Below are 16,190 nucleotides of genomic sequence, written 5' to 3'. Positions count from 1 at the left end.
TTATGATTTGTGGCTGTTAATTTGAACATAAAGTCCGGATTTTATCCACTGTATCCAAACATGATATTAAAGATTAGTAAAGCTTTCATTAGCATTCATACTTCATTAACAACATAACTGAACTATGGCATTACACTGCTTTTAAAAAAAGAAATCTGGTCAGACTTTTGCAAGACCACACACTCTTTAAACGCATCAAAATACAACTTAGCCTTCAGTGGTCATGTAAAATTAAACAGGTTAGAGAATTGAGATCAGAATACTGGCTGCCTTTGATCAAAGATGGTGACTTATATTTTATTTGCTCCTTTTTAAATCAAGTATGTTGTTTCAAACCTGGCCCAAAATGTCTGGAAAGAGCACTTTAAGGCATTTGAAATACCTCCCCACTCCACTGAGCAATTTCACTAGTTGTGTCATAACTTCTTTGGCCTCCACTGAAGTTCCTTAAATCTTTTGTCCAAAGACGAAACTCAAAATTATTTTTCTCTTTTCTTTTCTTTTCTTTTCTTTTCTTTTCTTTACTCTTCTCTTCTCTTTTCTTTGTGTGTGGGGGGGGATTTCATTTTGGATGAAATCCTGTGGCAACCAAGGCTACATGGAACCATTCTGAGACCATGGCTTGGCTTTTTTGAAATTCCCTTGGAAGTCCTCAGATCATCTGCCCAAGTGGGAACCTCAAAATTTGCTTTGAATTTCACATTGGGCAAAAATTAGGTGGCAACTCATGTGGGCTTGGCAGCAAAATTAGTCCATTTCTAGTGGTAGCCAAATCTCCTTTGGATTTCATTGCAGAAAGATGCCCGGCTCAAAATAACACATCTGAATGAAATAGCTACTTCCAGAAAGATCCCTTGAGCAGTCTTTGAGGAAAATGTCATTCATTGGGGAGTTTTTCTTTTTCCCCACAACCCGAATTTGGCAAGGAATAAAGGCATTCCACTTTGTCATCTGACATGCAAAGAAGGCCAAATAAATAAGTTCATCGATCCAGTCATGGCGGGACTAATTTTGGGGAGGAGATATCTTCCTTGCTTCAGCTTTCACAAGTCCCACCTTGGGCAGAGGAGTTTTGGTTGGAATCCACCTTTGCCTCTTCGCCCTGGTTATTTTCTTCTCCCTGAGTTTGGTCTTCTGGCTTTTCAGCGATCTCCACTACTTTAGCACTCTTGCTGACGGTGCACCCCATTGTGGTCTTCAGCGACCAAAGCCAAAGTCTTTTTCGGCAGACCTCTGAAACCCAGAAATGGCAGGATCTGAGGGCTGTGGGCATCTGAGTGTTTTCCTTTGTTGTTCAGAGCTAAATAGCCCTTCCAACTGGGAACTGCAGAGCTGAAGGATGTTTGAGTTTCTTTGACAACTTATAGATGTTGCCAGTCAAATCCTGCTGCATAAAGGCCGGTCGGTCTCTGCGTCTCCCACAAAGCAGGTTCACAAGCTAAGAAAAGAAGCTTTCTTTGTGACAGCAAATGTTCTAGCCCACTGGTTCACAATGGTTGCGCCCAAAAGAATTCTGTTTAATTTTAACTTTCGAAAAGCCCCGAGGCCTCGCTACTGACAAACATTGGCGGTTACAGTTAAAGAACCCTTGTTGCCACAGCAACACATTGTCCAGCCTTGTAAATATTTGCAGTATCTAATCTTGATACAATCTGTGGTGTGGCACAAATATTTCTGTCATAAAAGCACATAAGTCACAGTCAAGTAGAGGTTTACAATTTAGCAGGATTTCATCCCCTGCAGGGGGCAAAGACTATGACACTATTATATATATTGATTACATTTTTATCCTGCCCTTTTCCCAAGAAGCTCAGGGCAGGAGTTGCATATCAGGTTCCTTCTCCCATTTTATCCTCAAACAGCCCTGTGAGGTAGATGATGATGACGGCAGTGGTGGTGGAGGTGATGACCCAGTCTTTCAGAATAAAATCCTACCAAGGCAACTTACCAGTAAAACAATGATACATTAATTTAAAAACACACACATGAAAAACAACATGAAAACAAACTCATAAGGATCTGTTCCACAGTGTAGTTATCATCATCATCATATTTATATCCCCCCTTTTTCCTCTCACATGGAACCCAAGGTGGCTCACACAGTCCACCTCTCCATAGTATCCTCACAACAACCCTACGAGGTAGGTTAGGCTGAGAGTCAGTGACTAGCCTGAAGTCGCCCAGTGAGCTTCATGGCCAACTGGGGACAAGAATCCAGGCCACCTGAGTCCCAGTCTAACAGTCTAACCACTACACCACACTGACTCTTGCTGAAAGCAAATTTCACACACACACACACACAGTGTGGAGGGGTGGAATTCTGCCCAGCACGAATATAAATTGTCTTAATAAACAGACAAAATGTGGGCTGCGGACGCAGAAAATGTTGAACTCTACCATCGATGTGATGAATTTTGTAAACTGCCTTGGGAAGGGTTTCCCTAAAAGTTATAGTCGATTAATTTGCATCCTGCATTTTCCGTATTTCATTGTGCTCAAAACTGTTCCCAAAACAAACAAATATAACTGCCATTATTATAATGCAGTACAATACAAAATTAACTCAATTACAATTCACTTAAAACATATCAAAATTTAAATAACCACAAAACATACCAGCATTGTTAATGTACCATTATCAACATCCAATACCAATAATAACATATAATCATATTAAACAATTCACTGAACTGCTCTTGTTAAGAGACGCAACAATGACATACCTCATCAGCCTCGAACTCACAGCTAAAGAGGGAGCGTGGGAAACTGCCTTATACTGAGCCAGGCCGCTGCTCCATCTAACCTGATATTGTCGACACTGACTGGCAACACGTCTCCAGGAATTCAAGAACATAAGAGCCACCATGCTGGCCCAGACCCGGGGTCCATCTAGTCCAGCATTCTGTTCACACAGTGGCCGACCAGCCGCCCATGGGAAACCCACGAGCAGGACACGAGTGCAACAGCACCCTCCTGCCCACTTTCCCCAGCAACTGATACTCATAGGCGTGCTGCCTCTGATACTGAAGTTAGTATAGAGGCATCAGACCTAGTAGCCATTGATGGCCTTCGCCTCCACAAATTTGTCTAACTCCCTTTTAATCACTGTGCCATCACTATGTCTCGTGGTAGCAAATTCCATAGTTTAACTATGCACTGCATGAAGAAGTCCTTCCTTTTATCTGTCCTGGATTTCCCACCAATCAGCTTCATGGGATGACCCCGGGTTCTAGTATTATGAGAGAGGGAGAAAAATGTCTCCCTATCCACTCCACACCATGCATAATTATGTACACCTCTATCTTGTCTCACCTTATTCACCTTTTCTCCAAGCTAAACAATCCCAGATGTTGTAACCTTCCCTCATAGGGGAGTTGCTCCAGCCCATTCATCGTTTTGGTTGCCCTTTTCTTCACTTTTTCCAACTCTACAATATCTTTTTTTAGGTGTGATGACCAGAACTGTACACAGTATTCCAAGTGTGGTCGCGCTATAGATTTGTACAAGGGCAGTTTGATATTGGCAGTTTTATTCTCAATTCCTTTCCTAATTATGTCTAACATGGAATTTGGCTTTTTTCAGAACAGCTGCACACTGGATTGACATGGGGTTCAGGCAGATGTTTTTCCAGCCCTACCTGGAAATGCTGAGAATCGAACCTGGGACCTTCTGCATGCAAAGCAGGTGCTCTACTGTTGAGTCACAGCCCGTCCTCTAAAAGAACACCACAGGGCACTTTAAACGGCCCACCCTCAAGCAGCAGAAAGAGACCCTCCTCTCACCAGGGTCCCATGCCCCGAGCAAAGAAAGGGCACCTTCATTCTCATGGTATCTTCCCTCCTGGCGGTCTCTTGGCGGCTTATAAATTAGATAGATAGATAGATAGATAGATAGATAGATAGATAGATAGATAGAACCTCAGCGCTCCACCAGTGGAACTGTTCTGTCCCCTAACCTCTGACCATGCCAGGAACCAAACTCATCTATTGATTAATTAATTACATTTCTATACCCCCCCAATAGCCAAAGCTCCCAAAATATGTCAGTTTGCAACAACACACATCTGGAAATTCACGTTTTCCATGGGCTATTGTGCTGGCCCAAGACATTTTTCTGCCTGTTTCCCCACCCTCACCCTGTGCAAGGGCCAAACCTCTAAAAAGTCTTGCTGCACCAGTCACACATCAATACATGCTGTCATCTCCCCCTCAAAATTATGCAGCTTGGAGTAGCCCAGCCCTGATGGACTACCACCAAAGAAAAGGTAGGGTTGTGTTTTTTTTAAGTCATCCACGAGGCAAATAATGATTATAATAACAAAATGTTTGGGATGGTTTAAACCTGGCTAAACAGCACACTGAGCTTTGTTTGAGTAGGCATGTCTTTAGATTAGTTTACAGCAAGGGCAGATGAATCAAGAACTACAAACTAAATTTCAAGCTGATAATGATGCCTTGATGTAGAAGTGGTAGAATTTGGTTAGGAAATAACTGGCTTTACAGCAGGCTGTATTTTTCTATTGCATTGGGTAGCAGTAAAAGGTACAGAAGCCCTGTGGAACAACCACAGTGTCAGAGGCCTTGAGCCAAACAAGGGTTGGCTAGAGACATTTTGCTTCCTGAGGTGAAGGATAAGATCCCCCACCCCTGTTCTGCATACAGAAGTTGACCAGACTGGCAGCTGAATCGTATTTCATCACTGGTGTTGGGACATAGTTCTCCACCACACCTAGCTTAAGGGGAGAAGGGGAAGCCATGTAGAACACACAGTTCTGTCCTCCAACACTTTGCCACCAGTACCCACCCTGCAGCATTTGCCACCCGTGGCATCCGACTAACTGATGGCAGGGACGTCCCTGAGCCAAACACCAGACATGATATTAACTGCTTGACCATAGCAGCTCCAGATGCCATTTTATTTGCAATTCTTTTTTTTTTAAAGGGGGGCCCCATCAAATTTTGGAGGGAGGTTGGAGGTCATCTGTATAGCCCAATGTCATTTTCAGTAACAGAATGCCACTGTTGGATACAACCCATAGTAAGGTTGGCACCAGGCAAATGGCTTTGGGAAAGGCATTCCAAAGTTGGGGTGCACTGCAGAGAAGGCCCAAGCCTAAATCACCACCCAGCTCACCTCATTTGGCAGGGATACCCAGAGATTGTATAAAATAGTTCCCATGTCCTAAACGGGTGGGCAACATGCAGGCTGAATGTGCCCCCCCACCTTTTTTGAGGCCCCTACACCCCAGATGTTGCCCACTCCTCTTCTAACCCCATAGCCACCAATATGTACTACAATGATTCCCCACAAGATGGCCTCCAACCAACCAACCAACCCACCCACCCACCCACCTAAATCTCATTCTGTGGCCTACAATCTTTGTTATTTGGACATTTTGTGTCAAACCTCTTCTCCCACCACCACCACCCTACCGCCACACTTGCTATATATTATTTATGTTTATACCTGAGAAACAGCCTTTTGTGTACCAATGTGTTACAAACACTTCACATAGCAACAGCCAGCTTGAGCTGGCTCCAGCGAACCCCTGTTCCCATAGCAACACAACTCGCGTTTTTTTCTCTCCATCCTGCATTTCCAGTTCTCAGAGGAGAGACGCATAATAGCTCAACAAACGAGAATGCATATGGCGTGGTCAACTTTTTTAAAAAGCAGCTATACTAGTTACCTGTTTGGATACAGCTAATAACAAAAATAAACTCCTTCTATCTTTGTGCTGGCTCTTCAGACAATACATTGCATCTGTGCTTTACAAACACCAAAGGAAAGGAAAGGAAAGGAAAGGAAAGGAAAGGAAAGGAAAGGAAAGGAAAGGAAAGGAAAGGAAAGGAAAGGAAAGGAAAGGAAGAGAAATGGTAGCAGTTGCTTCTGATGAAGTTCTTAGCTGATGAGCACGTTTGTGTGGGAGAAGGAGGCTCTTCAGATACCACGGCCCCCAAGTAATTTAGGACAGGGGTGGACAGACTTCAGGTTTGCGAGATCTGTTTTGTTTTTTTACTAGAACATCGAGGTCTACCAACCAGAGCCAGGCACAAATGGTGGCTCGGGGCAAAGTCAAGTACCTATTGTCATAAACCACACACTGGGACAGTGGAGTCTGGTGGCTCTGGTTTCAGTGGGGCTGTGAATCCATTCTAGGTTTCAGTCAGAACCAGCCAGAAGTCTAAAGGAGCGATCCAAGGTGTTGAACCCATTTGGGGGATAGGGTTCAGCACTTTGGATAGCTCCTTTAGAATTCTGACTGAAACCCAGAATGGATCCACACCCTCACCGAAATCAGAGCCACCAGCCTCTGCTGCACTGGGATATATACACAAACTACATGTGAGTTACCAGATGGCATGCTAAAAGTGGCCAGCAGAGCTGAATAAATGCTTGGTCAAAAGCAACCAGTTAGTACTCCCATATTACAGATGAGGAACACTGAGGCTGAGAAAGAAGCCATTAGCTGAGACATAGGCAAAGGAGAGCTCACGTGCAGAGGACTCCTCAGGAGTAAAGACCTCCTTGTGAGCAAGGTCATCCTCACAAGTGGGACTTTTACTAGCTGGCACTCCTTCGCCTGGCCACGGTCTTAGCTTGTTCCTTCAGGTGCCAGCATTCTCAGGGGCTGGGTGGTGACTCAGGAGCAGAACTTCCCACCTTTCAAGGGCCCCAGAAACGTCTTGGTCAGCCCCAGGGCCTTATAGAATCATAGAATAGTAGGGTTGGAAGGGGCCTACAAGGCCATCGAGTCCAACCCCCTGCTCAATGCAGGAATCCAAGTCAGAGCATCCCTGACAAATGGCTGTCCAGCCTCGTCTTGAAGGCCTCCAGTGTGGGAGAGCCCACCGCCTCCCCAGGTAATTGAAGCCACAGGTTCCCTGGGGACACCTGGCACAGGAGGCTCCACATAATCTTCTGAAGAGGATTCCTCCAAGGAGGGAGTGACCTTGGCGGGTGTCAAAAAAGGTGTCCGGGGGCACATCAGTGTCTGCGAGCACCACGTTGCCTGCCCCTGTACTCCAAGATGGGGTGCAGCTGATGAAGCAGCCAAAGCTCATGGAAGGTGCTGTGAGATGCTGGTGCCACCTGAGCATCAGGTAGTAAAGCTGGATCAAGTGGCACCAAATCTGACTCTTGAGAGGGAGTGCGGCCCCGCCCGGGACAGACTCAATGCCACTTCCTTGTATTGATAAACCTGGTATTCAAAGACCCATTGTGCCTTTGTCTTACCTAGGGGGTGTCTCCATGAACAATTTACTCCGAACTGGCTGCATGTGGCGGTCATTAGGGATACATGGCCATCCAGCAGCTGCCCCAGAGTTTATCATGGAAAAAACGGATTTCCTGAGACTGCTTAAAGTCCGATTCTGTTCCTTAAGTCAGGCTCTCCCCGGTATAGTTGTTGTATCCCCCAACCCCTGCATTTGTATGCCCCAACCCTCTCTGGTATGCTACCCCTGCCCAGGGGTGTACCTTTCACCGTGACCCCAGTCAAGGGGTGCTTCCTCCCATTGTGCTGAATGAGGCTTGCCCTCTCAATGGCCACAGAAATAACAGAGAAGCCCCTCAACTGACACAGCACATATGAAAGTCCAATTCCTTAAATGCAGTTGAGTGCAATCTCGAGACTCCGATCCATTGCCTTAGGACATAACTCCTTCACAGCTTCATTATAGAGATCCTGTGTGTTAAAATGGGGGCTGGTTTTGGTCTCTTTCCCACAAAAAAAAGTTAGTGTCTCCTCAGAAGTAACTCCCATTGCGGTCAGTGAGGCTTGTCTTCGAATGCTCACATCAGAACTTACAGAGATTCCCCCTCAATTGAAATGGCACACTTTAAAGCCCAATTCCTTCAGTGTGATTAAGTGAACAAGCACGATCTCAAGGCTCTGATCCATTGCCTTAGGAAATACTTCACAGTTTCATAGATTTCTTGCGAGTTACAATGGGGGCTGGTTTCTGCTTTGGGTTTACTTGTCTCTTTCCCACAACAAACCCATTACTGTCTCCTTAGAAATAACTCAGTGAGGTCCTGTGGGATAAAATGGGGGCTGGTTTCTGTCTTTGTGTTCTCCCCCCCCCTTTCCCAGCACAAGCATATGTGTGTCTACTTGGAAGTAACTCCCATTGTGCTCAATGAGGCTTGCTCCTGAAATGCAGGTGCATCTGGACTTTCAAGGGAAAGCAGAAAGGGGGGAGAGAGGGGGGCGCCTCTCCTATTGGTTGAGCAGCCCCTGCCAGTCAGATGACGTTCACTCCAACCCCCACCCGCACCAGGAAGTATGTTCTGTGAAGCGATTTTTACTGCTGCAGAGAATCTGCTGGTAGAACTGTGCTCACAGAAAAGGCGATTCCTTTTAAAAATTCCAGTACTCCTCCATTAGCTTCTCCTTCCGTGGTTGTGGAAACATGGCCCAGGACCGAGCTTCAGTTTGTTAGTCCTCATCCAGCCCATTATTGCCCCAGAAACCTGGTCAGGGTATCCACAGGCACACCCAGGCCATGTCAAAGGCTCCTTGGAGGCCTCTCTCAGTCTAATCCAGTAGCCAAGCCCAGACACAGACAAAGGGATTCTTTTCAAAGCTTTATTCATCTTTTACAACTTAACAACTCTACTGTTAGCAACTAGATATAAGCAGCAGAGTACCTATGCCCTAAGTTGGAACAGTTGGTCCCCATTTGAAAGGGAATCACTGGCAGACCCTGAACTTATGGGCTAGGGAGAGTCCCTCCCCTTTTCCCTTGGATCCTCTGGGCACAACCGTTGTTTGCGCACCAACCGGGCACTACGCCTCCTTTCCGCACCCTCCATTTGGCGCCGCTCTCTGCGTCAGCGTCACGCGTCCAGCAAGTCTGCTTCCCGTGCTCTATCACTCCCAGGACTGCTATCTAAGCTAGGAATGCCGGTGGGAGGAATCCCTGCCAGCTGTTGGCCCTGGGAAGGATGAGCGCGCTCCTCTCCCAGGAGCGGCTGCTCTTCCTCAGAATCAGAACTACTCTGGGATTCTATGGGCTCAGTGTCCACCCTGACAGGCCAAATGTAAAGGAGAGCTAGAGATATGCAATAAAAAGCCACACTATTATTAGGAGGTCATAATTCAGCGGTAGTGCTGTCCATCCCTGTAGAGATGGTAATGTGTATTTCAGAGGTGTGGAATTGCCTGGGGTCCAAATCTGGTCATCCAGGGTTGGTGGTTTCCCAGCTTTTGTGCAGTTTTATCCCCCATTCTAAAAGGTTGAGGCCTCTCTGAAAGCTTTATTACTGGCAGTGAGAGCTTTAAGGTAACATGTGCTGGCATTTTCTCTTAAGTTTTTCTCTGTCCTTTTTGCCTTCGGCCCGACCCACCACTGGAATGCAGACCCTAGTAGCTTCCTCAAAGTGGAATCCAGCCCCCAGGCTGAAAGAGATCCTGCATCCCTTGTTCTAAACCAAGACTTGTTCTCCTGTTGCTTTATGCTTTCGTGCCACCATCTCTGAGACTCACTCCCCAACCCTAGTGCTGTCTGTGTTATCTTCTTGGCACCAGGTGAAGACTGGGGTTTTTTGGTCCATTCAGGCTTTTTAGGATGTTTAGTTTGAGTGATGGATTGATGTCCTTCTGTTTTATTATATTAAGTTTTATTGATGCTATATTGTTTTAGAAATTTTAGGGACTGCTTTGGGTGGAGATGGTACCTGAACCCCTGAATATAAATGCTTAGAAAGAAGTACATATTATATCACTACCACCTCACTCTTGTGGCTATGCAGTTTTCATTTTATGCCATATCACCTCTGTTGTACCTTTCAAAGACAGAATATTAAAATCTTCAGACAAATCCAGTGTCCCTGTTATTAAATTCTTTTTTTCACTCTCTCTCAGAGGTCAGATGGTTTTCCCTTTCCATCTATTTATTTCAAGCAACTTTGACTCATTTTATTCCCCTTCTGGATAATCCCCCTTTCTCATTATATATTTTGGGGTTCTTAATTACTTTCCCCGCTTTTCAATCCCTGAATCATCTCAATCCTTATTTCTTTTTTGCCTGTGTTTTATGATGTTTCATTGTACATGCAATATACATGTACAATGCTTTCATGGTTTTTTCGTCTACTTTTGGTGTGTCACCTTGGTGTGTCACCTTCCAACCTGCTACTTTTGCAATAATATTAAGTTTCATAAGAGCACATATTTCCTGTAACCCAATTTAATGAAGTATTAACTCCGCTCATCACACTGACCAATAGAAGCTCTTCGGGAGGTAATGCAAGAGCCCCCTCTGGTGGTCATCAATGAAACGGCTCATGCACATCGGGGAGACAAATTATTTCCATTCACTGCAAACACGCCGACTTGTGTAAATGCCATAAATAATACACACATAATTTGTGTGATTCTTTGAATGTGGATACAAAATATTTTCAGCAGAAGTAGCTACAATTTATTTGAGACAGCGCCATCCATAGATTAGGTATTCCATATCCACCTCCCCCAACAACACATTTAATTTCGGATTTCCTCTTGCCCCTAATAAGTTTAATTCCCCATCCACATCATTTGACCAAATGTATTGCTTTATTCACAGTATTTTTAATTTTTATCCTGCCCCTCAGCCAAAAAGGCTTGTGAAGTGGCTTAAATATAATCAGTAACATGGGCTTGCAATCTAAAAAGACACGACACATGAGGAAAAGGAATGCGGAGGGAAGAGAGCAGGAAATTAAATCTTTCAACAGGGCTGGTGGAATGGCCCTGAATTAGACATCTCTACAGACAACTCATCAAAGGAACAGGGTTGATTCAGCAGAGAGTAATTTTAGTCTCTAACACACCAATTTCCTTTTGTCCAATAAGCATGGTAAATAGCTGGGGGAGGGGTCATCTTCGTCTTTACAGCTGGCAGCATCCTTCTGCCTTGAAGCTTGACTCGTGAAAGAGCAATAATAAATAAAGATGCAATCCTACGCATGTTCAGACAGAAAAAAGCCCTACAACTCCCAGTATTCCCCAGTCAGCATGGTTGCCATTGTCATTGTTGCTGGTGATATTGTTTGCTTTTATTGTTGTTTTTATTGCTTTTAATATTTTAGGGTGCAGTCCTATCAGGATTCATGAGAAATGCCGGGTTGGATGAATCAGAGGTCGGAATTAAGATTGCTGGGAGAATTATCAACAACCTCCGATATGCAGACGATACCACCCTAATGGCAGAAAACGAAGAGGATCTCAAGAGCCTCTTGTTGAGGGTGAAAGAGGAGAGTGCAAAAGCTGGTTTGAAACTCAACATTAAAAAAACGAAGATCATGGCATCTGGCCCCATCACTTCCTGGCATATAGAAGGGGAAGAAATGGAAGCAGTGACAGATTTTACTTTCTTGGGCTCCAAGATCACCGCAGACGGTGACTGTAGCCATGAAATTAAAAGACGCTTGCTCCTTGGGAGGAAAGCTATGGCCAACCTAGACAGCATAGTAAGAAGCAGAGACATCACCTTGCCGACAAAGGTCCGTCTAATCCAAGCTTTGGTTTTCCCAGTAGTAATGTATGGCTGTGAGAGCTGGACTATAAGGAAGGCTGAGCGCCGAAGGATTGACGCTTTCGAACTGTGGTGCTGGAGAAGACTCTTACGAGTCCCCTGGACTGCAAGGAGGTCAAATCAGTCCATCCTAAAGGAAATCAACCCTGACTGCTCATTGGAAGGACAGATACTGAAGCTGAAGCTCCAATATTTTGGCCACCTAATGCGAAGAGAAAACTCCCTGGAAAAGACCCTGATGCTGGGAAAGACTGAAGGCAAAAGGAGAAGGGGACGGCAGAGGATGAGATGGCTAGATAGCATCACGGATGCAATGAATATGAACTTGAGCACGCTCTGGGAGAGAGCGCAGGACAGGAAGGCCTGGCGTGCTATGGTCCATGGGGTCACGAAGAGTCGGACACGACTGAACGACTGAACAACAACAACAACCTATCAGGATAGGCAGCTGCCTCCGAACTCGGAAGTGACCACCTATCAAATGCAGAGCAGAAGCAGCACGGGAGGGGATGGAGGTCAGTTCTCAGGGAACCGACCTGCGAGAGCAGGTTCCGAGGTCGGTTCCCAGGAACTGTCCTATCCTATGGCCATCTAGCCGCTGACTAGCTGCCATAGGATTGCGCCCGTAACTGTTTTTATGTATTTTATTGCTGTAAGCTGCCTTCGGAAGGCTTTTGCCCTAAAAAGCAGCCAAGAAATGTTTTAAATAAATAAATAAAATATAACTCTGCTGACTGGGGAATGCTGGGAGTTGTAGGGCTTTTTTCTGTCTGGACATGCATAGGATTGCACCTTTATTTATTACTACTCTTTCACGAGTCAAGCTTCAAGGCAGAAGGATGCTGCCAGCTGTAAAGACGAAGATGTCCCCTCCCCCAGCTGTTTACCACGCTTATTGGACATAAGGAAATTGGTGTGCTAGAGACTAAAATTACTCTCTGCTGAATCAGCCCCGTTCCTTTGATGAGTTGTCTGTAGAGATGTCTAATGATACTTACATTGACCTATATATAGAGAGAGAGGGAAAGGGCATATCTTTTCCATCTCATCTTCATCTTCACTAACAAACACTGCCTTTCTTGTATAGCATGTCCAACTGCCTTATATCGAAGGTATTCAGCCTCCTGTGATGCATCATGTCGATAGATTACTATACTATTCTATTATAGCAACAAAAATAAACTCTGCACCCATCCTCTGAATTGATGAAATTAGGATGGACTGCAATTCAGCGTTCTTCCAATTTAGATTACTCTGGGTTGGATCCAGACTAAGTGAGCTGCACGAACTAATCACAAACTAAGGGCTGATCTACACTTGTTTTTTCCCCCTCTTCCAATGAGGTTTCACCACCCGTCTTTCACACTACGCAGTACCCGCCTTGAATTGGAACCGGAACTTCCCACTTCCGTGCTACTGCTTTCAATACCCTGATATCCCGGTCTTTCCCCTTAATGTGCTCTGATTTTCCACGTTGGTCACCGTATCTGGTCGTAGTCCCCTCCCACACCTGTCCATATGCGGCGGTGTTTTTCCCTCCTATCTAATCACAGCTCTCGACGGCCCCATGTCATCTTCCGGCTACTGATTGCATAGCTTCCTCAGCACTCAACGTTTCCTCAGCAGCAAGCCAAGGGCTGGATGTGCGCGCGCTTGTCTGATCTCGGAAGCTAAGCAGGGTCAGCCCCACTTGGATGGGCGACTGCCTGGGAATCAGGCTTCCTGCACTGAGCAAGGGGTTGTTCTATCCTTTCAAATGAGACTAAGTTTTACCCCCTTCTATCCCCCGCTTCGGGGGGGGGGGTTTAAAAAAATTAAGGCGTTATCTTCAAATCTTCAAAGAAGTGAATCTTTGAAGAATCGTAGCTTCTCCAGCCCGATTGCTCCGCAAACTTGCTCAGGCAAGCCCAGGCAAGCGTAAATGTTTTCACAGTCCCATCCATGCTCGCTACACGGAAAGAAAAACACACACATATCCAGGCAGACAGTCCTCAGTGTCCATGGACTAACATCGATAAAAAAGTCCGTGGACAATTTTAATGTCATCTCAGGAGTGGGGGACAAACATAGCATGGTCTTCAAAGATTCGAAGCCGCTAGCAGCCCTCCCCGCAAACATGAGTGCTGGGTGCTGCTGCCACTGCCCCTCTTCCTTGCGCTGGTTGTCAAGGGCTGGCGCAGGGAAAAGAGCATTGGCAGACACCGCCCAGCCTCTCACCCTGGCCTCCAGCAGGTGGTGGGGGGGAAGAGGATAGGTGACTCCTTCTTCCCTTCACCCCCACCTGCTACAGTGGCAAGGGACAAGCTGGTCATTTCCCCTAAGGCCAGGAAAACGACCAGCTTCTCCCGTGCCACTGCTGCTGTAGCTATGATGGGGGGAGGATGAGAGGCGCTGCCTTCTTCCCCTCTTCTTGCTGAGGGAACTGGTGTGTGAGGGGGGGAGTGGTAAATTCTCACAGGGCTTTGAGCCCCAACAGGATGCTCGTGCAATCCCTACACACACACAGGGATAGAGGAAGAGAGGGACGGTGGGTGGGGAATCAGCAGAAACAGCAAGAGTTTCTGCTCCTCCAATGAGAGCCGCTGTCTTTAAGAGCAGGAAAACAGCACAGCGCTCGAGTGTGAACCGTGCTTGCGCATTTGATGAAGCACTGCAATGGGGAAACAGGGTGAGTGTGGATAATCATGTTTTAATGCAATGGCATTTACCTCACCAGTCTACTGAATTCGATGTGCTAGCAGACGCAATGTAGATTGGCCCTAAGTTAGGGTGCAACCGTATGCATGCTTAGACAGAAAAAAGTCCTACAACTCCGAGCATTCCCCATCCAGTATGGCTGGCTGGGGAATTCTGGGAGTTGAACTGTTTAAACATGCATACAATTGCGCCCTAAGTTGCATTAACTAGTCATTACACAAATTAAATTAAGTCCCATTGATTTCAATGGGAACAAAATGCCACCTTAGTCTAGATCCAAGCTTTCCAGGGGATTTCTGCGCCTCCGTATGTCAGTGTTGTACTGATGAAAACAGGGGTGGGATTCCAACCCAAAAAGAAGGTAGGCCCCCACAGATTATGGGTTGGGATTTAGTCACACTTAGTGTAGACTCATTGAAATCAATGAGACTAATGTTAGGTTCCAGAATTAGTCATATTTGGAGTAGACCCATTGAAATCAATGAGACTAATGTTAGGTTCCAGAATTAGTCATATTTGGAGTAGACCCATTGAAATCAATGGGACTTAAGTTTGGTTCCAGGTGAAGCCATATTTAGAGTAGACTCAATGAAATCAATGAGACTAAAGTTAGGTTCCTGATTTAGTTATATTTAGAGTAGACACACTGAAATCAGTGTAAAGTTAGGTTCCTGATTTAGTTATATTTAGAGTAAACCCTGGTGAAATGAACAATAGAACTAGCAACATTTGGGATCTTCAGGCAAAGATGTAGGTGAGCAAATTTCAAAAGCTCTCCAAAAGAAAGCATGGGAGGAGAGGCTGTACAGAGCTAGGATTCAGAAATAATGCTCATCCTTTTATGACAAACTTTGCAGCCCAACCCTGTGCATATATTCTCTCCATGTATACTCCTGAAGAAAAATCTGCTGTGTGAAATAGGGCTTGCATCCCAAGGATGCAATCATATACACCAGCTTTCTCCAACCTGGTGCCCTCCAGATGTGTTCAGACTACAACTCCTAGCACTCCTGAACATTGGCCTGCTGGCTGGGGTTGATAGATGTTGAAGTCCGAAACATCTGAAGGATGCCAGGTTGGGGAAGGCTGATTTACCCACTTCCGATGGAGCAAGTACCATTGAAATCAGTGGGACTTACTTCTGAGTAGGTATGCATGTATGAGTGGGCAGTGGCCTTTACAGAGGCCTGAACTCAAGTCTCCCGACAGCCAAGACATCACATTGTGTTCATGAATCCTGCTTCACATCCTTGTCTACAGGAACCAATCCGTACACTACACTCAGCATCTAAGGTCCCCGGCTCATAAGGTGGCACCAAGGCAGGGGGACTTCTCAGTGCCCCCTCCCCCACACACAATTATAACCACTTAAGACATATTTTTAAATATGGACAGCAGCGTATACCTATTTAATAAATAAATATGGAATGAACTCCACAGCAAGGCCTGCCTGGTACCAACATTGTTATCTTTTCAAGGCCAGGTTAAGACCTTCCTCTATTTCCAGGCATTTGGCAGCACAAGATTGGCTTTTAATCAGGTCTTGGGATAGTGTGTGTGTGTGTGTGTGTGTGTGCTGTCTGTTTGCAGCTAAACTGTTTTTATATTATGCACAATATTGTATTTTGTAAGGTTTTTAAACTGTGTAAACCACCCAGAGATTGGGCAGTATAGAAATGTAATTAATGGGATGGAATGAATAAAAGAATGAATAGCTGTTGACTTCAAATGGAAGGATCCAGAGTTTTCAAAGGCACAGAAGGATGGTTCTAGAACACTTCTGAAGACACTACATTTCCAGATTGTTTATGCTATAAACCATGCACTGAGGGTTGCCTTTATAGCTAACGGCAACGTTTGCCCTTGAAACATATTATATGGATTATGCAAACACATCCAGGTGCACAAGTACAAATAACCCTAACAAACCTTTAATGGAACAGTGCTTGCAATGGTCAAATCTTTACTTAA

This window comes from Heloderma suspectum, chromosome 8 (assembly GCF_057233095.1).
Source record: "Heloderma suspectum isolate Gila_16-S chromosome 8, 16-S_ref, whole genome shotgun sequence".
In the NCBI taxonomy this organism is placed as follows: Eukaryota; Metazoa; Chordata; class Lepidosauria; order Squamata; family Helodermatidae; genus Heloderma; species Heloderma suspectum.
Note: the sequence above shows the minus strand (reverse complement) of the source record.